General features: G+C 34.8%; 1 protein-coding gene across 7 annotated transcripts in view; it reads left to right on the forward strand.

Annotated features, from left to right (window-relative positions):
- The first annotated feature begins 21,539 nt into the window (after window positions 1–21,539).
- LOC145690748 (uncharacterized) overlaps window positions 21,540–25,366 on the forward strand; it is a 38,427-nt gene continuing 34,600 nt past the window's right edge. Inside the window, exon 1 of one of the 7 annotated variants that reach the window (XM_081765950.1) lies at window positions 21,540–21,679. The gene's annotated coding sequence lies outside the window, so the exon portion shown is untranslated. The other 6 variants (XM_081765948.1, XM_081765949.1, XM_081765954.1 and 3 more) reach the window with 6 other exon arrangements.

The raw sequence follows: 25,366 nt of genomic DNA on the forward strand, positions 1-25,366 counted from the left end.
ATGTATGGATCTTTAAAAATCAAATAGAATTGCATTCTGTATGTCTAAAGGTCCTATCTTTATAGATTTATAACCATAAAACTCTTAAAATCAATTAACTATAATTTAAAACATACTTAAAATTTCAAGTTTAGATATTGATAATGGAATCTTCTGCTAACTTTGTTCTCTATGGGAAATAATTATTTCTTAAACTCAGTCCATTGGTCATAGATCAAGATGAATAAACAACGATTAATTTCAAAGACGACTTCTGTGCTTTCTTGAACATTCTTAATGATTACATTAAAATTATTAGTAAAAATAAATTTCCTTTGGGGATCCATACTAACCACTCCATATTTTTACTTTAAAAAATTTTTAATCATTTTTGTTACTTCTTAGATTCATTTTCAAAGAACAGCTGATGCATTTTATAACCATTACAAAGATCTTTCATTCCATCATACCTCATAAACAGATTCTTAGTTTTCATGTCTTTTGAAACTTGATCAGTATCCTCATTATATCTCTGGGGTAATATGGTTTGGTATTTTTCATTTAAATGTGCTAATACTCTTTCACCAGTGTATTTTGTTTGTACCAATTTCCATAAGGTTACTTTGTATGATTTTCCTTCTTCCAGATCTTGCAATTTAAGAAGTTTTAAAATGGTAATATTGTTTTTTGTTTAATTGTGATGTCATGTCCTATTTATTCTACAAAAAACTTTTAAAAACCTGTTCATTTTTGTAGTGATCTTATCTCGATATATATATATATATATATATATATATATATATATATATATATATATATATATATATATATAGTTAGTTAGTTCTATCAAACAGGTACGAAACTCAGATTCCGTTGCTTCAACTACCCCAGTTTCAACTACCTCTTTACAAACATGCTTACATATGCCAGTCTTTACAGTTGCACATAGTCTACAGTTACGTACAATTTACAGTTACACACAGTCTACAAATACGTACAGTCCACAGTTACACAAGTCTTCCTCTTACACAAAGCTTACATTAACAGTTTAAAGTTGTACATAGTTACCTACAGTTTACAGTTACAGTTAAGAGGCTATACGAACAGATTTTTACGCTCGGATTCTTCTATATGTGTTACATTCTGCAGGTGTCTTGTAAATGAAATAATTTGCTCTATTTTTTGCTCCATAGTTATACACTTAATATTTTGTCTTTACATTTGTATTTATACTTAGAGCCTGTTATTGTTCCGAAAATGATTAATTTTTTTTCTTGTAATAAATATGGAGGTGAATAATATGGTTTCGACTACCAATTATACAATTACAGAGCTATTAGGAAATGTGCGTAAACAAGCTGACGAGCGCTTTAGTTTGTGGCTTTTAACTCAGAACTTACCCCGGAACAATCTACTTACAAATATTGGAGATTTGGACTATACAGACGGACAGGATAGATTAGATTGTTTTAGAGAGATTGCGGAGCCATTTTGCGATAACATTATGGTTGTTAAGATTACGGATTTCCAACATTGTGAGGGTAGATCAAGTGGCCAATTCTTATTAAAAAAAGAGGCATGTGGTTCCTTTAATTACTTTCTCCGTTCTATATTTTCGAATCGGGTTGTAGCAAAGCATGGTGTTAAGGACAAATTACCTCTTCTTTTAGACTCCAGAACAAAACGAGCAAAGGGAGTAAACCAATTAATACAGAAATACAAGAAAGACATATACAGGAAATATAAAAGACCAGTAGTTGTCCCTTACAAAATTGAGCTCGCCGATCTTTCGTTATCTACACTTCTGGAACATTTACCAGACATATTAGCAGAACTAGAGAAAGAACGTTACCTTTTGTTGCATTTTGATATTACACAAGACTTTGCAGGCATTTTTAATAAACAAGAAGTAATCCAATATTTATTACACAATTATAATTTTTGTATGAAAGGCAACGTGAGAGAATATTTAAGAGATTTAGAAGAGAAATATAGAAACAAGTATTTGTCGAGTTTAAAGGTAATATGTGAAAACGTCAACACGGTTGCTAAGGATTGTCTTCGCTACAACTCTAAAAACTCCTCCGTAAAGATCTACAACAAGTTCGTATGCCAAATTGCAAGCCCTGGAATCACTAAGCAGCTTGGTAATCACGTAATAGACTATTTGTTATGTCCCGATAAAAGACTGAGAGAAACATTTTCTTCTACCTTGGCTAAAGAGTATGGCATTACGAGATTAGAAGCTACAATTTTTAATTATTACGACGAGCAATATTCCTGCGATAAGACCTTTGACCCTGTAACCGATTGTTTAAAGGTAATAAGGAGAAGTAAAAGTTATTTCGAAGACGCTCCCTTCTATAAAATACCAATTCGAAGTATGTGGGCTAGACTAAGCAAATCCCTGCTAAATAGTTGTTGCGTTGTTAATAGAGAAGAAAGACTTTTGCATTTTGCGTTTTGGGGGAATATACATACAAGCAAACTAACAGGGATACGTGTAAAATTACCAGAAGACAAACAGAAGCAGGACAAATTGATTTTTTACGCTCTTTCTGCATTCTCTTTTAATCTCTTACCCGTTAACTATATAGAAGTAATTCCAGATCCAGAAAATACAGCAGAAGTTTCTATAGTACAAAAATGTTACTTAAAGCAAGGGAAGACATACTTTTCCAATACTAACACGCCCTTTTCTACAATTCCAAACGATTTTGACATCGAAGAAGCTGGTTTAGTAGCAACAGAGAATCTAATTCCAGAAGTAAGCCGAACAAGAATCAACATTTCCCACGCTCTTAATCCATATCCTCTTCGCTCGATTGAACCGATTAGTAATGTTTACTTAAAGTCCCGTTCCAAGAGAGAAGCAGAGTTATTAGAATTACAAGATAGAAGAAATGCTCTGGATTATGCCGCTAAGTTACATGTAAGACAAGAATATCTCGATACATTGGAGAAGAATACCTTACGAGAAGAGAGAGAACAAGAATTAATATCTTTGTTTAGTTCTCGTTGGCAAGATTTGAATTTAGAAGCTACTTACAACCTACATGCATTTCTAGTTCATGATAGGAGCAAATTTAGTTTTGTTGGTGTTCTTGTGGAATTAAATGGTCTTAAGTTTGTACGATACATTAAGGGATTGTTTAAAATGCATCTAGTCAATCTTTACAAGTACAATAAGAACGAATTGCGAGGCGATGGTTTTTGCTTGTTGCCTTATAACGGGATGGAGATTGTGTACTTTCCAAATGGGAATCCTTTTGCGGTTCTTAAGACAGATGGTGTAGAAAGTTATAAGAACACGTTTTCAAAAGTGTTAGCTTACGAGTAGATAAGAATGTTTTAAGGAACAAAGAAAATTACATCGATTACACACAAGAGATTTCGGAGTTAGCGGAGGCAGTTAGAATGGAAGATATTCTAGAATCTGTATAAGTTTTGGAGTGTAGGAGATTAGGGGAGCTGAGCTTGAGAAAAGAACTGCTTGTAACTACTTTAAAGATTGTGCAATATAGAAATAAGGAAAGATACATTTTAAAATTCGAGAACATCCAGGATTTGTTTGTTTCTAATTATTGGTTGCAGAAGGAAATTAAGGACAGGAGTTCAGACTTATCCATTAAGTTTAGAATTAAGTTAGACCGAGTTAAGTTCACTCCAACCAAGAATAAAGAGAGATTAGTTTTCTGTATGTAACTTTAGCTTCTTTTAGTTTGTTAGTTAGATTTGTTGTATGTTTGTTTAGCGTTAGTGCTTTTATGGACAGTGTTTATAAAAGCCCCTGTGTATTGAAAATTCTAAATCTAAGTTTCTAAGTGTGTATGTGTGTATCCAGAGCTCTAAACTTCTATGTCTAAATCTCTAAGTGTGTGTGTGTGTGTGTGTGTCGAAAATTCTAAATCTAAGTTTCTAAGTTTGTATGTGTGTATCCAGAGCTCTAAACTTCTATTTCTAAATCTCTAAGTGAGTATGTGTGTGTATCCCATACTTTAAACTTCTAATTCTAAATCTCTAAGTGTGCTTGCATCTATCGAGGACTCAAAGCTTCTGATTCTAAATCTCTATGTGTGCTGATTGTAGGCCTCTAATTCTAAATCTCTAAGTGTGTTGTGTATCGATCTAATTCCAAATCTCTGGGTGTGTGTATGTTTGCTTCTAATTCTAAATCTTTAAATCCCAATCTCTAAGTGTGTGTATCGATCCAATTCTAAATCTCTAAGTGTGTACCCACACAGCAATGAAATATTTTCAAAACGTTTTTAAAACGTGCCATCATTTTCCTTCAGAAAATGTATCCTACTTCCCTTAAGGAAATATATTCCATATGTTGTTGAAAACATTTTCCACATAATACTGAAAATATTCTCTAAATACACTCAAAAACGTTGTAGAAATATTTTATACGCCGTTAGAAAAGTTTTCCTAGAAATGTTTCCTGTACGATTTCCAAACATTACTGAAAAAGTATTTGAAACGTTTTATACAATGTTAACGGAATGGTTTTTAAAATGTTTCTCATGGAATATTTTAAAATTATTTACCAATAACGCAGACAATATTTTCCTACATATGCCAAGATATTTTCTTTACATGACAAAATATATTTAGTGAATATTTTTTGTACATCACAGAAAATATTTAAAGAATAGTTTCTGTGCATGACAAAATATTTAGGGAATATTTTCTGTACATGACAAAATATTTACAGAATATTTTCTGTACATGATAGAACCCAAAGCCCATAGGCCAATTCGGTTACTACTGCAGATACGAAAACAAGGTAAGATACAGAAGGAAATTTTTAAAATCCAGCAAGTTTTGTTTTTATATTAGTATACCGCCCAATAGTAACGAAAAGTACAACGCTGCCACTGTTGGACAACACCGAATGAAAGAAAGTGTGGTTTGAAATTATTTGGACCAAAGGGAACGGAAAGACACAATGAAAAATATAGTGCAAGACCCAATTTCGCGTCCTTCGTATCTGCCCCCCCCCCCCCAACACCGTGGTTGCTACGCCTCTGGCGTGGATGTTGCATTTGCATGTTTATCCTTCACTGTGTCTCCTTTCAATTCTTCTCGGTGTAGCTAATTTCAAACCACACATTCTTTCATTCGTGTAGCCCGACATGATGTATGGTAACGCATTTTCTTTATTGAGCGGTACACTAGTACAAAAACAAAAGTGTTGCTGGAATTTAAAAGAGTCCTTACATATCTTACCGTGTTTCCATACCTGCAATAGTAACCGAGTTTGCCTATGGGCTCCGGACTTTTGCGTCACTCTGCATATACGGTATAACGGCTTCTTGCTGGGAACAAATAGTGGGTTGAAAACAAGGCGGCCAGGCTGTGACATAGCAGCTGGAAGAAAACATAAGATTCTTCTGTACAATTTTACCTGCTTAGACGTCTTTGCCTCACTCTGTCTTCATGACGAGGAACCACTGCGGCCCACAGACTCAGACCAAAAAAATAAATAAATAGATAAATAACTAAAAACAAAATAAAAATAAAATACTACTACTACTAATAATAATAATAATAATAATAATAATAATAATAATAATAATAAACAGTGTAATTTATAACTACATAATGTTAACTTCCTCTCATAATTTTAAGCATTTTTTTTTAAACTCAAAATCTTATTTACACACAAAATGTTTCTGGGTGTTTCATTGGTACTACTGGTATGTGGACACGCCGTGCATATATGTTGGGGTGTCTTATGTGACTTACGACATTCAAACTGCACATCAGTGTGTTCACAACCGTCGCCTGCCAGTTTTGAAAGCGGCTGTATTGGATTATTTTTTTTTTTAATACGAAAAGGATTGAAGTTTAGACATCCATTTTAAGAAACAATTGTTGGCAATCCTTTTCCTATCTTAAAAATAATAAAGCCAATATAACCGCTTTGTAAATTGGCACGCGATGATTGTGAAGGCTCTAATTTGCAGTCTGAACCTCGCAACATCACATAAGACATCCCAACATACATAGACGGCGTGGCCACATACCAGTAGTAGCAGTGGAACACCCAGAAGCATTCTGTGTGTAAATAAGATTTTGATTTAATAATAATAATAATAATAATAATAATAATAATAATAATAATAAAAGCAGCTTAAAATTATGAGAGCAAGCTAACATTATGTAGTTATAATTTACACTGTACACTATAATAAATATACATCTATATAAGTTTATATCGGTTAGTAGTTAAATAAAAATATAAATGTACACTATTCTGGCATTATTTATTTAAATACTCTTCAGCAGCATCTTCATGCTGCTCGTATTATTTGCTTCTATACATTAAGAACAATCTTCTCAAATATCAGAAATTCACATTTTAACTTGTAAACACTTGTTCTAGAAAATTATGTCACTGACACTAATTAAAAAAAATCAACAACAATATTCATGTATGTTGCTGAAAATATGTTCTACAAATCTACGGCGCATGGGGGAATAGATCTTTTCACGAAATGTCACTTTTTGCAACTTTCAAGAAATATCACATTGTTGAATAACCAGAAAACGTATTTGCTTCTTTATAATGTCACTTTTGATTACCACAACTAACTATAAATTCGACGCTGCGAATTGTCAGTTAAAGTTCTGTGGAACTGCAGCTGAATTCTTAACTGATCTTCTTGTTCGTCTGTGTATGACATGTTGAAGCCAAATCCCAATAATCTACGCGATCTCATCGTTAGTTACGTTTCTCTTGTGTTACACAGTTTCTGAAAATAAAAATAATGGGCAGCGTTTAATAACATAATAACAGCAGGGAATGATTAAAGATAAATTTTTACATCTTAAACATACAAAAATATTTAAAATGTTTGTGTAGGACCTACAGCAGCTTGTGAAGACAATATTGTATCACAAAAGTAACATCCTGAAGAAAATGTAAATGGCAAGGAAGACAACAGCTACAGCTGAAAGTGACATACCTTAGACTGTAGCTTAATTACGGACGTTGTAACATGTTGAAGCGGTCACACATTTATTTTTAAAAAGTATAGCATCTTATAAATATTAAACCTAATATTAAAAAAAATAATAATAATAATTTGAAAACATCTGGCAGCATTTGAGTTGATAAAGAACTAGCGTCTCATTCCGAATGCTCTGATCTCAAATCTGGACCCGATCATCCTTTTTCCCTCAGTCGTACCAGGTGAATGCCGAGGTGGTAACTAAGGCCTTGATGACCGCTACCTTGCTTGATTTCTTTCCCCACGGAGCAGGTCATACATATTATTTTGCCTTATACAAATGAATAATTTTGATAACGTTGCATTGCAAAGAATACAAAAAATCGCGAATATAGGAATGAATCATGAAATGCTCAAGAAAACTACCAACATGACACAACAATTCAGTAAAAGGGTGAAATGAAAGGTAAGGGGAAAAAACAAGGAATGTCCATGTGTGTGCTTTATTGGGTACTTTGTCCTATGTGATGGTGACTTTTGGTACCATTTGCCTGTATATATATATGCATCCGTAGATGTAAAACTATCTATGTAAAAACAGGCAAAAGATTTGATTAAGCCTATGCCTTTTTACGAGGTTTTCGATATTAAAACACCGTTTTCTCAAAAATACAATTTTGTGACATTCCTTCTATTTTCCCCTTACCCTTCAAATATACTCTATACATGTTCAACTCTCTCTTCCACGGACACTTAAGTGGAACGTGTCACTTGAAGATGGGAAAATTGCGCATTTTGCTAAAATAAGGATTTTCAAAGTGTTTTAAATGTTATAACAGCGCTTGTAGCACATGCTTTTGGGAAATAAAGTTTACAGGAAGATGATTCTGAGAAGTATTCATGGCAAAATAGTATGTATTTAAAGCGAAGAAAAAATAAAAAGGGAGCCAGAAAGGTTTTTTTTTTTTTTTTTACAAGAATTTAAACATAGTGTATCCCTCTTCAAATGACAACTTCTTTGATTCTTTCCACTCTGAATCTAAGGTACGGCTTTTTTAATGCATTCAGTGCATTCACAACTTTATAAAGGTCTTACGTTGAAAAAAATGGAATCTTTAAGTTTAACGTCCAACGGTTATGCGGTTAGGCTAAAGGAGATGGTGATAATGAGAAATGAGTGAAATGGTGGAATGAAGAAAGTGGGAGGAAACGGGAGAACCCCGAGAAAACCCACGAGCACGGTATTTGCCACCACAAAGTCCACACGGCGCGAGCTGGGATCGAACCAGGGACCCCAAGCACTGGAGGTGAACGCTCTACCACTGAGCCACCGCGCCCCCGGGTCTTACGTTGAATGTTGTATATCTTAGGGCGAAAGCAACTAATTCGCCCAACGAAAGTCCAAAATCTAATAAGAACCACTTCCAATCACTTGATCACCTTAATTGCACCAATAATATACCAACGAAAAGCTCAAAAACCCAGGTGGGTTTTTCCGGGCTGGGCCCAATTGGGCAAACCCTGAACACAATACAATACACACACACACACACATATATATATATATACATATATATATATATACGCAAATCGCAAAACAATAATTGTAATCTTTCGGCAAATCTAGTTTGATGGCCCCCTTTAATTTTATATATGCCAGGTGAAATATTTACATGTCACCTGCCGCAAACCATTTAAGAGAAAATAAGAAAATTAGCGAAAGAATTATAATTTTTCAACAATTATTTCGAGCGGCACGCCAATAGTAAACCTGCAGGCAGAATTAGGTAATACTTAAGCAGACTGTTTTACCAAATTTTGACGCATTTCTTGCATCTTCAGGTTTCTTTTTGCAGAACATGCACTAAACGAAAAGAAATCCTTAAGTTTAATATCCCACGGTCATGTCGGTTAGGCTAAAGGAGACGGCGATAATGAGAAATGAAGAAAGTGGGAGGAAACGGGAGAACCCCGAGAAAACCCACGAGAAAGTCCACACGGCACGAGCTGGGATCGAACCAGGGACCCCAAGCACCGGAGGTGAACGCTCTACCACTGAGCAACCGCGCTCCACTATGTACTAAATGAGGGGCTCTAAAAGAAAAAGCGAAACAACTTCTGTTAGGTGGCCAGTAAAAAAGCACGCATGCTATCTGAGTCAGGGCAGAAGCACAGCAGGGGGGCCCGAGCGACAGCGTAGCGAGCAGGCACGTCAGCGATAAGGCAGGGGGGTACGCATAAACGAGGATGCTGCAAAAACATTTACAATATTTTTAATTATTCTTACCTTCAAAAACACTTAATTTCGATCCTTAAAAAAAATATACCTTTCACAGCTAATATACGAGTGTTACACCGCCTTTCTTTCTTACCTTTACGACAGAAAATAGTGTATGTAGGGCTATTGCCTCTGTTCTGAATTTTTCTTCTTGAATAAATCTTTTCCACACTTTGCGCAGTTGATTTTACGCGCTTCACCATACCATGACTCTAGAAACTTTATAATCCTTCTCTCTTTATTACACAATTCTTAAAAAAAAAAAAGTTTACATTACGGCCATCGCAGATGTTTACAACTGACGTATGAACCCGAAATTCCCGCCGCTTACTCCTACCCTATTTGCATTCAAAATCCATTTCAATAAGCTGTGCAATGATAGAAATAACTTATATTAACACTCTCATTCCTTCACGAAAAATATTTCACATCATATTTTGTCTATAAATTATGTTCTCGGCGTAAACGTCTGCTCGAGAGAACCCAAGAATTATTATAACCCAGTGATGTATTTAAGGGGGGCTTCCGGGCTTAAGCCCCTTGAAATTGTACTTACTATATTAAAGTAAATGAATTATCTTGGAGAACAAAGTTAGCCAAGCCCTTCTCCCGTGAAAAAAATCGTAAATACGTCATTAAAATGGTAATATACGCGCAATTATCCCGTCACCAAAATAGAAATGTACGTGCCTACTCCCTTCGGAAGCATCCCCTCGGCCCCCCAGCCTTCACCCTCCCTGACTCGGTTAGATGGCATTCGTACTTTTTAGTAGCCCCGTAACACAGATTGGTTTGTATTTTTTGGGCTTCTTATCCACACATCAGGAATCAGTATAAATACGCAAATCGTAAAAGAATTGTAATTTTTCGACAATTAATTCTGACGGTCCCCTTGAATTTATAAGTGAAAAATTTATACGTCGCTTGGCGAAAATCATTAAATAGACAACAAGAAGGAAAGTAACGAAAGAATTATATTTCACTAAGTATTTCGAGCAGTGCTTCTGCCAGACTTGTCTTTGGGAGGGCAGTGGCTCCCCGGAGCAGACCAAAATAATACGTTTATAATAATAACTAGAATAGCACGAGCAATGCCCCCGGAACATTACTTTTGAAAGAAACACTGCTTTCGAGTGGCACACCAGAAGTAAAACTGCACGCAGAATTATTATAACCTGTCATAAAAATGGTAATGTACGCATCTTTTTAAACTCTTTACTTTGAGCAAGGCAGTGATATTATGTCAGTACTTAGTATTGCCGAATGAGCATTAGCGAGTGAAGGCGGGTTAAAGCCCCGCAAGGCACCTTGTTTTCTCTTTCCTTCTTGCAGTAGCGTAGCCAGGATGTGTGTTTGGGGGGGGCAAGTGCTGTTATAGGTATATATAGAGAAATTAAAAACATCAAAGTACCAAAATACATTGTCGGACCTCTTTGGGGGGGGGCGGCCCCTCTGCCCCCCCTTCCCTACGCCACTGCCTTCTTGGAAACTGTAACTGCAGAAACCGGCTCAGATCAATTGGTCATTGTCACTGCCTTGACTAAAGTAAAGACTTGCCCGCATATTTTCCCTTTTGAAGCATCCCCTCGCTCCTGCTGACCTCCAACTTCGCAATGCTCTGACTCAGACAGTATTGGTGCGGGAAGCTTCTAGAACCCAGGTCCCCCATATAGGTTAATAGATGTTTCTTTTCTGTACCAAAGTAAAATATTTAATTCACATAGTATTGCCGAGCGAGCGTTAGCAAGTGAAGGCGGGTTAGAGCCCCGCAGGGCACGTTGATTTCTGTCTTTATTACAGATAAATGGGAAGAGGAACCTGTGTTCTACAACCCTGCCTATTGGTGCTTTTTAGTGGCCACGTAGTACAGGCTGATTTATATTTTTTGCACTTTAGTTTTTACGTCATACATCCGGCAACCTATATATATACGCAAATCATAAAAGAGTAACTATACTTTTTCGACAATTACTTCTGACGCTCCTTTTGAATTTTATCTATTCCATGTGACGTATTTCAAATCGCCTAGCGCAAATCTATACTCAATCCACTACGGCTACTAAAGCTCCTACTAAAGCTTCCTTACCGCAAGGCTTACATCTTAAATCTTTATAACATACGATTCCGATTCATTATGAACTAGTATGAATCGTTAGAATCACTATGATTCGTTAAAAATCACTGGGGGGAGCGGGCTATACTCAATCCGACAATAAAAAGAAAATTATTAAAAGAATATATTTTTCAGCAATTATTTCGACTGGTGAGCCAAAAGTAAACCTTCACGGTATTTTATGTATAGAGATGAAAAACAGAAATCTAGCATCCCATACCTTTAATTATTTGTAAACATAAATTTCTCGATAATACATAGTATACATGAGAACCCCCTGATCTGCGTTTCTTCTGTGTTCTATTACCATTTCTACATGAAATACCATAAATTTTGTACGTAGTGCAATATAAGAAGTACCCATGTGCACAAGACATGCGATATGCGTTAAATTCCCCCTCCACACACACATAGTCATAGATAAAGTACAAGGGCACTACACATGCAGATATAAAGTACAGGTACGTTCTTTTTTATTTTCATATCAGTCGATAAGTAAATAAATTCGCTTTGTTACCCCCTTTGTAAGTTCGTACATACTCAATGAATAATCCCTAAAAGTATGAGCGTCCTGCTTATTCGGGAACTGATGCAGCTTCATGTATACTATACAGACACTCAATCACTTATACAGACAATAAAACTAAATTATTTTATGTAATCGTTATACTTACCGACTTTTCTTGTCTTTCTTTCTTTCTTCTTCACTATTAACACTGTTGAGGTGTGCCTCCGACTTCGGAAAAGTCTTCTTTTAGGCTATGTGTTGTGTTTGGTAGTTAAACTCAGCTGATTATTTCCGTAAGTTCCCATATATCTTCTTCAGTTAAAGGAATATTACGAGGAATATACATAATCATCGTCTTTACTATTACTTTTTCTATATAAAGATATCTTCTTCAACATGACTGAATATAGTGAGATTTATTTTAGTTTATTTATTTATTTTTTAAATATTCCTTCTTCTCTTGACTTGTGAATTCAACATAGCGCGCAAGAAATGCTAGTACCTTTGATAAACAAATGACGGTTGATGTAGCGATGCTAATTAGCAATCTCACACACTGGATTACGAACGAATTTATTTTTAAAATATTCGAAATATTTTAAAAATTATATTTCATATGTTTTCTTGTAACAATAGAAAAGAATGTAAATGATATGTTGGAAAACATTTTATTCTGTTTATAGGCCTATTCTGTTTCCTTTATCATGTATGTAAAACATTTTTTGTGTTACTTAGAAAACATTTTCTCTCTCAACTAGGGGTAAAAGTACGGGGGGACGCCGCCCCACCTCGAGAAATATATACGGCGTCTACCCAGTTCCTAAAAAAAATTACAATGGGCAAAGATAGGCAGGGTGAACGGCATGACGTCATCCGCTACCTACCGTCCCCCAACCTTTTCAGATCCACTTTTACCCCTGCTCTCAACATTGAAAACATATTACATTACATTCAACACAATATTTCTATTACAATTTGTGACAATTTTCCATACATTATTTTCCTACTAACGTTCTAAAAATGCACATCCTGTTCAGTGGCATATTTACGATTTTGTTTCGTGGAGGGAATCTTTGCTAACTTTATTCCTGAAAATGTGAAAATTGTGCAGGATATTTCATTTACTTTAATATAGTAAAACAATTTCGGGGGAGGATTAAGCCCGGAAAGCTTATTTAACGCCACTGCTTCCCGTAGTTAATTAAATGTTCTCCAAACACATTTTAAAAAATAGTTCCGGCATATATTTGGGATACTTCTCAAATATAACAAGGAATATGTTTTCTCCAGTAACGGAAGAGTATATTCTGAAAACATGTAAAAATGTTTCTATAATAGACCTATATCAGAAAATGTTGTTCACTAAAGACACAAAATATCTTCCAAAACACAACGGAAAACATTTTCTATTCACTTTTAATGTTTTCTTTTACCTGTTTTAAAGTTTTATATTCAAAATTCCATAAAATATTCTGGAAATAATACTAAAATATCATACGAAAATTTTTAATTTAAGTTATAGGAGAAGATTACCAAAATACTTTTGTAAAAAATAAGTAAACCTTTTTAAAACATTTCTGAAAAATATTTCTTATATTACGAAATAATTTATTTTTAAAATATTCTAAATGTTTTTAAAAATATATATTTAATACGTTTTTTCGTAAAAATAGAAAATATTACAAATAACGTATTAGAAAACATTTTTTAAATATGTGGAATATATTTCGTTTGATTGCTTTCCGTATCGTATATGGAAAACATTTTTAGTATCATTTCGAAAATATTTCCCTTCTCAACAGTGAAAACATATTAAATTAGATCCAAAACAATATTTCTAATATATTTTGTGAATATTTTCCTGGTTTTACTTTCCGGCAAGCATTCTCAAAATGTACTCCAGGTAATTTCTAAAATGTTTTACAAACATTTTTGGGGAAATATTTTCGGGAAATATTCGGAATACATTGGGGAAACCAGCATGGAAATCTTCAGAGAAGGAAGACCTTTTGGAAACCAAGGAAAATATTTTCTTTTGATTGAGGAAATATTCCTTGCTGTGTGGGTATGTGTGTTTCTAAGTCTCTAAGTGTGTATGTGTATTTCTAATTCTCTAAGTTTGTATGTGTATATCCAGAACTCTCTAATTCTTAATCTTTAACTGTAAACCTCTAAGCTTCTAAGTCTCTAAGTGTCTATGTATGTATAGAAAAACTGTAAGCTTCTAATTTTAAATCTCTAAGTGTCTAAGTGTACATCCAGAAAGTCTAATCTTCCAATTCTAAATCTCTAAATGTGTAATTCTAAATATCTAAGTGTCTATGCTTGTATCCAGTCTAAGCTTCTAATTCTAAGTCTCTAAGAGTGTGTCTTGTAGTATTGTTTAACGTGTAATTGTTTTCTCTGTATAATAAATGGACGCTGTAGCAAAGACGTTAAACTCTCTACATACGTCTTCTAAACAGTTTCTACCTCTAAGTGTGTATGTGTATTTCTAAGTGTGTATGTGTAGTTCAATCTTACAACTAACAAACGGTTCTTAATTAAGCATGTGGATTTGCAAGCTACTCGAATGGGAGTAAAAGTAATTCTACATGTGTCTAAGTATTTGGTAAGTCTCCCAGATTGTTATCTAACGCTTTTTGATTCCAAGTTAGTCGATAAGATCAATAAGAGCAAAGAACGTTTGTATCTTGTGTACGAAGGAAAGCAACCATTAAGTGCAAATAGAAGCTACCATAAGATTACTTTTACTACAGACCAAGTTTACGATTCGGATAATTCTGTTGGGAACTGTTGGTCTGTGGATGGAGATAGTATTATCTGCGACGAAGAATTAGAAAAAGAAAAAAAGTCCAGTTAAGCATTGTAGAAAAAACAACTCTCCGAGTAGAAATAATTAAATGTTAGTATTCTTTATGGATTTGTCTATAAAGGAGATGTAATGCAATATACTTTTGTTTTTGTGTGCATGTGTGTGTGTGTTCTTAAGTTGTTGTAAAAAGGAAAACATAATTCGTAGTTTCTTTATTTATGATTCTATAAAGGAAAAACACAAGAAAAAGGAAGTAACAGTGTAAGTTCAGCTAATGCACAAACCAACGCAAGAAGTTGCAACCAAAACGAATTTTAACATTGGAAGTATAACTATTGCGCAACCTAACGTAAGAGAAACGATTCTTGTATTTGCAGAGGAAACCTAACATGGTGCAATCTTGTGTAACTTAGCTGCAATAGCTTTCGTTTTTAAAGAGCTAATCGAAAAAAGAGAAAATTACGTTATGTTCTAAAAATAGTTGTGGTTGTAATTATGAGCCAATACCAGACCACAATTCAAAGTGGTACTGCAAGCAAGAATTCTTTTTAAACAGTTACAGAGAAGCGAAATCCTCACTCGCCTTCCCGGCACACAAGACAGAACAAAACAGCAGGAGAAACAAGGCGAAAGTATTTTGTTATTTTGTTTGTCCCTCTGGCCCCAGCTAAATACAAACGCAGAAGCTATAAAGAAACATAGAACGTAAACATACGCATGAACGTAACGTTTTAGTACGTTTTCTCACGTTTTCATGTTTTTAAGTTCTTACCAGTTAGTTTGTGAGCACCCTGTATATAACGTTTACTACCAAAACTTCCTGTATTACGTTAATTCTCGGACACCCTGTTTTCGTTCTAATTTTCAGATAGCCTGTTACTTAAAGCTTTCTGTAGGTATGTGTGTATATATGTTAGATAAACTCAATTAACAAGGAATAAACAGAAAATAAGTTTAGAAGAATAACGCAAAACTGCTTTGCAACTTCCTGTTTTGATTGCCTTGTCTGCTGTGCTTTATCCCTAATGCGTACTAAGAAGACGAGCAGGAACCAGTTATTAGAGCGACCTTCGAGAACTGCCAACTAGAGTTCATTTGTCTTCTATAGCAGTTGTTAACCTTGAGCGAGTTCACTCTTACAGTACTGTTATGCAATACGTATACAAAAAGAAAAAAGGAAAATTAATGCATGCTTTTAGTAACGGGGAAAGTAGAAAACGAGTTGGCTTTGCTTGAATTTAAATATTAAAAGAAGAACAATAATTTTGTTCTAAGTTGATTAATTTTTCTTGCGATACTTATTTAACCATGGAGATACCTTTTGTGCTTTTATTTGGAAGTTAATTTTTTCGTTCTCTATGGATGCTTCCTTTCCGTTTTCTACCTTTTCCAAATACCGTTTGTCCAACCTAACTTTTATGCTTTCTTCTCGTGGTTCCGCTAAGTCTCTAAACAAGCTGTTCTATGTCTCTGTTAGTATGGTAGTGTCCTGGGTTCGATTTGCAAGTAACAATTTTCTAAGCAGTATCTGTGTTCCAATTGGCATTGCCGCTATTACTTTGTACTTCTTAATCAAGTGTTTTTGTAATGCGAATAAACCAGAAGAATTTCCCATGTAATATATATTTTCAGGCCGTATTGTATGTAGGAATTAACGAAAGCATGGTATACTGCAGATCTGTGTGATCTCTTTCTTACAACATTAAACGCATTTTGTGCTTTCTAATTTGCTTTTTAAGGTGTTTGATGTGACTGTTCCAACTAAGGTTTGGGTCTATAAAAATTCCAAGATACTTAAATTTTTTAACATGTTTAAGTGGCTAGCATGCACAATTTTTACCACAACAGTTGTAATCATGTATGTATAACCTGTTGTTTGTTGCTGCTTCCTTGCTAATATTGAAAAACATATACTCTGTCTTGCTAACATTTACACACAGTTTGTTGGAGATTAACCAGGTTCTAATTTTGTCTAAATCATCCATTGCTTTTCTATACAAACCACTTATTTGATTACATCCTACAAGAGCCATGTCGTCTGCAAATAATAAAAGCTTACCGTGCAATTTTAGAGAGCCAATACTGTTTATATAGATAAGAAATCTATAAGCAAGTGGAGATAAGCAAGAACCTTGTGGGACTCCGCACGTTACCTTAGAATATCCAGAAAGTTTGTTTCCTACTCTTCTTTTGCAAATTCCGTCAGCCAAAAGCGATCCAAATAGTTTTAAGACGTTACCTTTAATACCTAGGTTTCTTAGCTTATTAATTAATAGTTTATGTGACACTGTATCGAATGCTTTCTTAATGTCTAAATAGATAGCTAATTTTGGGTTATTGTTTTTTTGCATTTATTTAACCAATTGTAAAACAGCGTCTTCGGTACATATGTGCTCTCTAAATCCAAATTGGTATTTGTAGAAGAAGTTTCCCCTGTTTAAATACTCCACTAGCCTAACACAGATGGACTTCTCGAATAACTTGGCCACATTAGATAAGATGATTATCGGTCTAAAGTTACCTGGTTCTGCGGTGTCACCTTGTCCTTTGTAGATTGGGGTAATCGTAGCTTTCTTTAGCATTTTGGGGAAGTAGTCTTTCAAACACAAATTAAAGATGTAAGACAAAACACTGGATACTAAACACTTATAATTTAAGAAAGACACACTAACACCATCTTCTGCTGTTGTCTTCCCCCACTCCATTTTCTTTATGTAGTCTTCTATTTCTTTGTTCGTTATGAGTTTCCATGTTAAGCTGCCTTGTATATGGTCTTCTTTGGTCTGTTTTCATGTAGATATTGTCTCCTGTATTTGCTGTCCGATTTGGGTTAAAAAAAAAGGTGTTTGGCGATTCCACGTCTCCTTTAAATGGTTTACTGTTGTCTCTAGTTGGTGTTTTCCTTAAGCAAAGTTCGTTAGAAGCTAAGATGGATTGATCACGCTTAGATATTCGTTAACTAGCTTCCACATCTCATTTGTGTTTGACTTTAGAATTTCTCCTCGATAGTACTTCTCTCTTAGGATGTTTATGTAGTGTCGAATTTTGGAAGCGTATTTGCTTGCTAGTTCTAAATTTCCCTTTCTTCTTAGCTTGTTACGTACCTGGATGGATGTTCGAATATCCATGGCTTTAAAGGCGAAACTCGTAATTTTGGCGCAGGTCTTCTAATAAGCTTTTCTCGTTGTAGTATAGTTAAAAAAGTGCGGTAAGCTTCTTCTGGGTTACAAATTCTAAACACTTCTCCAAATAACTGCTGTCCAATACATTTAAGTTTGTAGTCCAATTACCAGTTTGTTGTAGAAGTTAATACGTTAGGTTGTTTTAGTTCTGAATGGTCGAAATCGTAGTATTCCATTAGTTTAGGTTTGATGGGGCCCTAAGCTATTAAAATTAATTTTCTAGCTCTCTTTTTCAGCGACAAAATTTCACCTTTTTGTTTGAATATACGCTATATGGTAATTTATGGACCTAATACATATCTAAATACGTTTTCATATATATATTTCGTTAACTTAACTTACTGTTTTGAAGACATTACAGAAAAACTGTAAAATTTGTAAAATTAGCCGTAGTTTAATTTGGTCCCAATAAAGCCCCTTGCCGATCTTCTCCTTTTTTTTTCACCAACTATGATGAACGCTCCACGCCATGCTTCTACAATATGTGGAGGCCGCATCATTTTTCATTTCATGTTGTTTCTATTCAGTTGGGTAATGTTTGAAAGGTTTCAGGGATCTGTGTAAGTATTGCAGGTTTCAGATGAGAAACGACATGGCCTTGAGTTGGCTTCACGCGGCGTCCAATTGGCATTGAGAGGTGTTGACAGTTCGCGACAAGCAGTTCTGCACGCTGTCTTCTCGAACTACTGTGAATCTTGACAATATCACAGGCCCTACTTAGAAATATTGTACTAGCTCATTAACTGCTCACTTTACCAAGCAGAGAAAAGAATTACGAACAAATACGTGAAAACTACATCTTTCTATGTCAACTGGTTGTCATGATAGACGCTTTGAAAGGTTTCCATATAAAACAATCAGTAAAACGAGCGTTAAGTCCCGCATCTAATTTCCAGTGGATTTTGTTTCGATTTGCAAATAGAACTCACAACTTTTATTACAGGATAATCAGGGGTGTAGCCAACAGGTTGTTCTAGGAGAACATTACTTTCAGGGGGAGGCAAGCTTTTCACATATTAAAAGCAGAAGAAATTACCTCTTTCACAACATGAAAGTTTATTAACTCACCATACATACATACATACTATGCGCATATTATATTTTCACAATGCTTCCTTATCAAAAGACGGATCTTGACAGTACTGAAGTTAAAAACCGGAGTGTAAAAGATGAATCAATAAGCTATTCATAAGAAAATAAATGCTGTTTATAGCAGTCTGTTTATCTGACTTTGTGTTTATGTAGATTAAAATACTAAAGGGAAAAAAACTCGAAAAAATATTAACTCCGATATTATTATGCAATAATATAGTAGAGTTCACACTGCACCCAGTTAGGGAAATGAGAATATAAAGCATATGATTAATTTTAGTTGGTTCAATTAGGTATAGAAACCGTATTGATGATGATTTATTTTATTTTAAATTTTCATATTTTATTATCAAGTCCTTCATTTGCAATAACTGTTAAATAAGTTTATTAAACATATACCACACGAACCTCATTTTGGAGCTAGAAATAGTTCGGAAAGACAGAGCCCCCTTTTCCCCCGTGGCTACATACCTTTGCAATCTGATTCTTATACTGTATATACGCCTAACATCGTAAGAATAAAGCATGGGAAGTTTGTAATTTTTGTTTTGAAATTTACTTCAAGATAGACCCTTTCTTATTCGACAGAAGGAACGCAGTATGTTTTCTGCTTCTTTTTTTCTTTCAGGTTCCACTGCCTTATTATGTGCGACTTTTAAGACCCTCTTTTCTCCTCTATAAGGGAATCAAAAGCATCAGGCGTCTGAATGGTGTCATAAATTATCGTAACCCAAAACAAACTCGAGCATATCGAGTTGCTTAGGAATCAGATGGATTACTTTCGTGGCACCTACACCAAGCCCAAGCGTGCTATTTGTTATGCAAACGGAGAAGGAAACAAAGGGGCTAGTTGTGTAGGAACTAACTTAAGAGAATTCATCAGTGTCTCGTTGCTTTCTTTCGTGGTAGTTCTTTTATTCTCCAAAATTATAGTTGACAATGTCTTTAAGCAAACTGAGTTCAGCAGAAGTTTTATTTTCTGTCTTTCTTCTTTTTCTTTTTTCTTTCAAGTGCTACGAAGTCAAGCTTGAAGAATTACTTTTTGTGTTTACAGTTTTTGGAACCCATTAAAATAAAATTACAAGACACTGATTCAGACAAAGACGAAATATTAACTGACATAGATGATAGTGAAAGTAGTGTTGAAGACAAGTGTTCAGCGTTTCCACTGGAAAAACTAACATGTAAATAATTTAGTTGCTATATATACTTCTAGGATGCACAATCAAAATTATTGAGTTTGCTGGAATAGTACATTTACATTGTGAATAATGTTGCCATTGTTTGTGTCATAATCTCAACTGGTGGAAGAGCGAGAAGGGAAAGGGGAGTCCGAAATCCGACAACACCGCGCGGAATATCGTGCTAAAATTAATCATATGCTTAATAATCTCATTTCCCTAACTGGGTGCACTGCGAACTCTCTACTATATTATTGCATAATAATATCGGAGTTAATATTTTTTCGAGTTTTTTCCCTTTAGTATTTTAATCTACATAAAGACAAAGTCAGATAAGAAAACTGCTATAAGAAGCATTTATTTTCTTATGAATAGCTTATTGATTCATCTTTTACACTCTGGTTTTTAACTTCAGTACTGTCAAGATCCGTCTTTTGATAAGGAAGCATTGTGAAAATATAATATGCGCATAGTATGTATGTATGTATGGTGAGTTAATAAACTTTCATGTTGTGAAAGAGGTAATTTCTTCTGCTTTTAATATGTGAAAAGCTTGCCTCCCCCTGAAAGTAATGTTCTCCTAGAACAACCTGTTGGCTACACCCCTGATTATCCTGTAATAAAAGTTGTGAGTTCTATTTGCAAATCGAAACAAAATCCACTGGAAATTAGATGCGAGACTCAACGCTCGTTTCACTGCTTGTTCTATATGGAAACCTTTCAAAGCGTCTATCATGACAACCAGTTGACATAGAAAGATGTAGTTTTCACGTATTTGTTCGTAATTCTTTTCTCTGCTTGGTAAAGTGAGCAGTTAATGAGCTAGTACAATATTTCTAAGTAGGGCCTGTGATATTGTCAAGATTCACAGTAGTTCAAGAAGACAGCGTGCAGAACTGCTTGTCGCGAACTGTCAACACCGCTCAATGCCAACTGGACGCCAACTCAAGGCCATGTCGTTTCTCATCTGAAACCTGCAATACTTACACGGATCCCTGAAACCTTTCAAACATTGCCCAACTGAATAGAAACAATATGAAATGAAAAATGATGCGGCCTCCACATATTGTAGAACCATGGCGTGGAGCGTTCATCATAGTTGGTGCAAAAAAAGGAGAAAATCGGCAAGGGGCTTTATTGGGACCAACGGCTAATTTTACAAATTTTACAGTTTTTCTGTAATGTCTTCAAAACAGTAAGTTAAGTTAACGAAATATATATATATATATATATGAAAACGTATTTAGATATGTATTAGGTCCATAAATTACCATATAGCGTATATTCAAACAAAAAAGGCGAAATTTTGTCGCTGAAAAAGAGAGCTAGAAAATTATCTCTAATATCTTAGGGCCCCATGAAACCTAAATCCGGCACTGGCCACCTTCATTATATTACTTCTGTTGGGGTGGGCGAGGCCTTCCATCGGGTAGGGCGGTCGCTCACCCCCGCTCACCCTTAACGCCGTCCCTGATACTGCTGACTAATATATGAGCATATGTTGATTAAAATATCTAAGTTCATACTAAAAGGATTCTCTTTTCAAGTGACGCACCAGGTTGAACTATTCGTGTGAGTAAGATGAATCCACACTTCAATATGGGAGAGTGATAATTATTAGAACTGGGTATCGGAAAACATGAAATTTAAAATTCAAATTTATGTTTTGTATGTATTGTTTATTTTGAAATGAAAGTAATAATGAATTCTGGACTTTGACCACTGTCCCCTTAATAATGGAAATTTTTTTTGCTCACCCTCAAATGACGCCCCTTTATGTGTCTACTGCTTTCTCCTGTTTTTTATCTTCGAGCCTTCTGCTTTTCCATCTAATCGGTCAGCAACACTGCGTATATAGAGCACGTAATTGCTTAAAACAAGTCGGAGAGAAACGAGTGTATTATAAGTGATGTAACAGGTAATTCACTGGAAAAATAACAAGTAATTCATCTCTCAGTAACCAAAGCTATAAATAATATACATAGTAAAGTAGGCCTAATTCCTCCTAGCCTGCGTCAAGTTATATTTAAAGTACACAATTAAATAGTGCCAATTTACTACACGCATCGAGGTATTTTTAGAATTTACAATACAAATTATGTAATAATATGTGTTCACTTGAGGAGACGGTTCTACCAAATAGAAAATGTACAGGTAAAATACGATGTAAGACGAGAGTGTGAATATAAGTAATTACTGTCAGTGCACAGCATATTCAAATAAATTTTGAGTGATAGTGAAAGTATTGTATGTGTAAGTGTGCTCTGTCGTTTCGTTGTTATGTATATACTTTGTCACTGACGCGCTTGCTCTCTATAGGCGCATCTCTTCGCTACCGCTCAGGCTTCTCTGCTACATTCCTGATCTGACTCGGTTAGATAGCATTCGTGCTTTTTAGTGGCCATATAGTACATTTTGGTTTGTTTTTTACGCATTGTAGTTTTGGTTTTGCATGCCACATTTCGACATTGTATTTTTACTGAGTCCTCCTCAAGTCAATCTGCAAGTGATAGTGGAGCTCCTCATTTAGTGCATGCGCTGCCAAAAGAAATATAAAGCTCTAACCGAACCTGAAAATGTAAGAAATGTGTAAAATTTCATAGAATCGTCTGCCAATAACATTTTAATAAACCAGTGTTTAAATAATTGAAATGTGTTGTGTTCTTATTTACAAAATGTGTATCTGCGTAGATAGCCTTTGTACCGGAGAGTAGATGCAACATGTTTAAATTCTTGTTTAGCCTAGAGTAAGGTAGATTAGGTTAGTGTATTTTAGGTTAGGTTGTATTAACTTAGTTTCCTTTAGGCTCAATATTCCTGGACCTAATCTGCGATACTTAACACAAATACATTACCGTAATCAAACTGTAACCGTATTACCCATGGATTCATCCATAAGCTAGGCATAAACTTCAATACTGAAAGTGAAGCAAAGTAGCTGAAGGGAGTGTAGAAACTCATGATGCCCATTTATAGAAGTATCCAAGATTTAAGGGATCCTTACATTTGTTGAATTTACGTAGGTAATGTGACATGTTACTTAGAAACAATTGAAACATATAGGAATAGCTCCTATAACGTCCACAATAACATGCAAATATATAATTCAACACGTAAGAAGTTTTTGTGCCATATGTAATTTTTCGCGCTTTTGTTAGTTGTATGTTTGCTTGTCCTCTTTGCAGCGCTTGCTCCCTCTGGACTACTGATGGGATTTTTACCGGTAAATATTTCTTGGGTATTTACCTTGGGTAAATACCCAGGTATTTACCCAAATTGGGTAAATACAAGGTTTTTTTTTCATTTCAATCATATATTTGATACAGACGTTCTTGAGCAGCACATAAAAATAAAGAAAAAGTAATTTTAGATTCCAGTAGAAGATAGAACAAATGCCAAAAGGCATTACATTTATTATTTTCATTAATAGAAATGAGTTATATGGTCGTTCTTGTTTTAATATTTCTCCAAAGAATATATTTTTAAGAACTGATGACTCTGGAAAAGAACTACATTTATTTTTTCTACGAATAAAGAAACTAAACAATTACATGGAATGCGGATAAGTGTTTTCCTTTTAATTTACATTCTGTAAGTGACTATGGGCGACAAATCATAACAACTGACGAGACTTGAAATATATTTTCTGTTACATCGTACATGCTTTAATAACTACAAATGGAGCATAGTAAGGGTAGGAGTATATACGAGGATTTTCACACTTCACTACACTTGCTAGCTAGGTTTCAAAATATAACAAAAAAAGTGAGCTGTCTGAAACCAGAATGAACTAACTGCATTTTCATGTTTTGTAAGAAATTAGCATTCTGGAATCAAAATAAATAATATGGCATTGCATAATGGGCTTCATATGACGATTACGTCAGTTTCTTTAATTTGCTTCTGATTGGGTGGTATCAGATTCATACGACTAATTCAAATGATTTAATGTTTTAATTTAGAATTGAGTAAAGTTTTATTCAGCTAGTTTTCTCTGGTTTCAAACACCTCAATTGACAGCATCAAGCTAATAAAAGTACAAAAGAACAAAGAATATTCAAAACTTAGTAACGTTCTCGAAATATTCTATACACTTAAGAGCAAAACGTTATCTCGTTATGAGATGGCGTTTCTACCAAGATTACTCATCGGATACACGAAACGAATATATGGAATCATCGCTGAAAATGTCTCAATCTATCTCACAAAAAAGTGTCACTGTGACTGTGTTCTTCAAGGGTTCTCCTTTTTCTTGGTACCATGGTGCATTTCAAGTGTGATAAACTTGTATCTTCCGATAACTTATTTTCTAAGTCTTTCTGCTGCTCTGACTCAACAGTCTTCTCAGTCTCTTTACGCTGTGTTGATACTTTTGGCTTCTGTTCCCGGTGATGCAACTTTCAGTTATAAGCTATATACGTATTTTTTCCGGCTCTGGAAGCAGGCAGTCTATTCTTTCACTTAGTGGGAATTTTTGAGAAATTACTGTAGGATCTTTCTGTGGCGGCTGATGATACCGATGCTGTTAATATCCGCTGTGCGACTTTAGATAATGGGTACTTCCAGACAAACCTTGCCACCAAATTACTGGGTTCATTTCACCAAAACTTGTCCAAATGAACTTCTTGCCCCACAAACTTTTCTTTGCCTTGTAATGTGCAAAATCTTTTATAATATTTACAAGATCTGTTTTCATGTTCTCTGCAACCTTGTGTATGAACTTCAATCCATCGACATGTTGTTCTGGAGTCAAGTGCCTGTGATTTTGGATCTAGCAATGCTGCGGCATAGTGAATCGGTTGCAGTCCTGTAGCTTTTCTGCTTTCGAAATTATTAAGAATATTTGTTTCTTCTGCTTTGGACAATGGGAATTCGGGAACAGCCTTTCTTAATTGTTTTTCGATTTCTTTGACAACAGGTTTTCTACATTCATCTCATTCTAATATATTTATCCAGGACACTATTGGCTTAAGAACATATATTAGCTTTTGACTGTCACGCAGAAAACCTCATCATCAAGCTACCTTGCTTTGTGGTCTTTGATAAGTGCTGTATATCTTGTTGTGGTTTCATGAACAGCTAAGTTCTGTAGAGTGACTTTTGTAGCTTTCAGACTTTCAAGAGTTTGTAAATAGCTTCCCCAGCGAGTTTTACATGGAAGGGTAAGAGAAATATGAATGTTTTTCTCATTGTTAATTGCATGAAAAGTGCATTCAGTACTTGAGTATTTCTAACCATTTTAGTGATGTCTATAACATT

This window comes from Thermobia domestica, chromosome 7 (assembly GCF_964235325.1).
Source record: "Thermobia domestica chromosome 7, izTheDome1.hap1.1, whole genome shotgun sequence".
NCBI lineage: Eukaryota > Metazoa > Arthropoda > Insecta > Zygentoma > Lepismatidae > Thermobia > Thermobia domestica.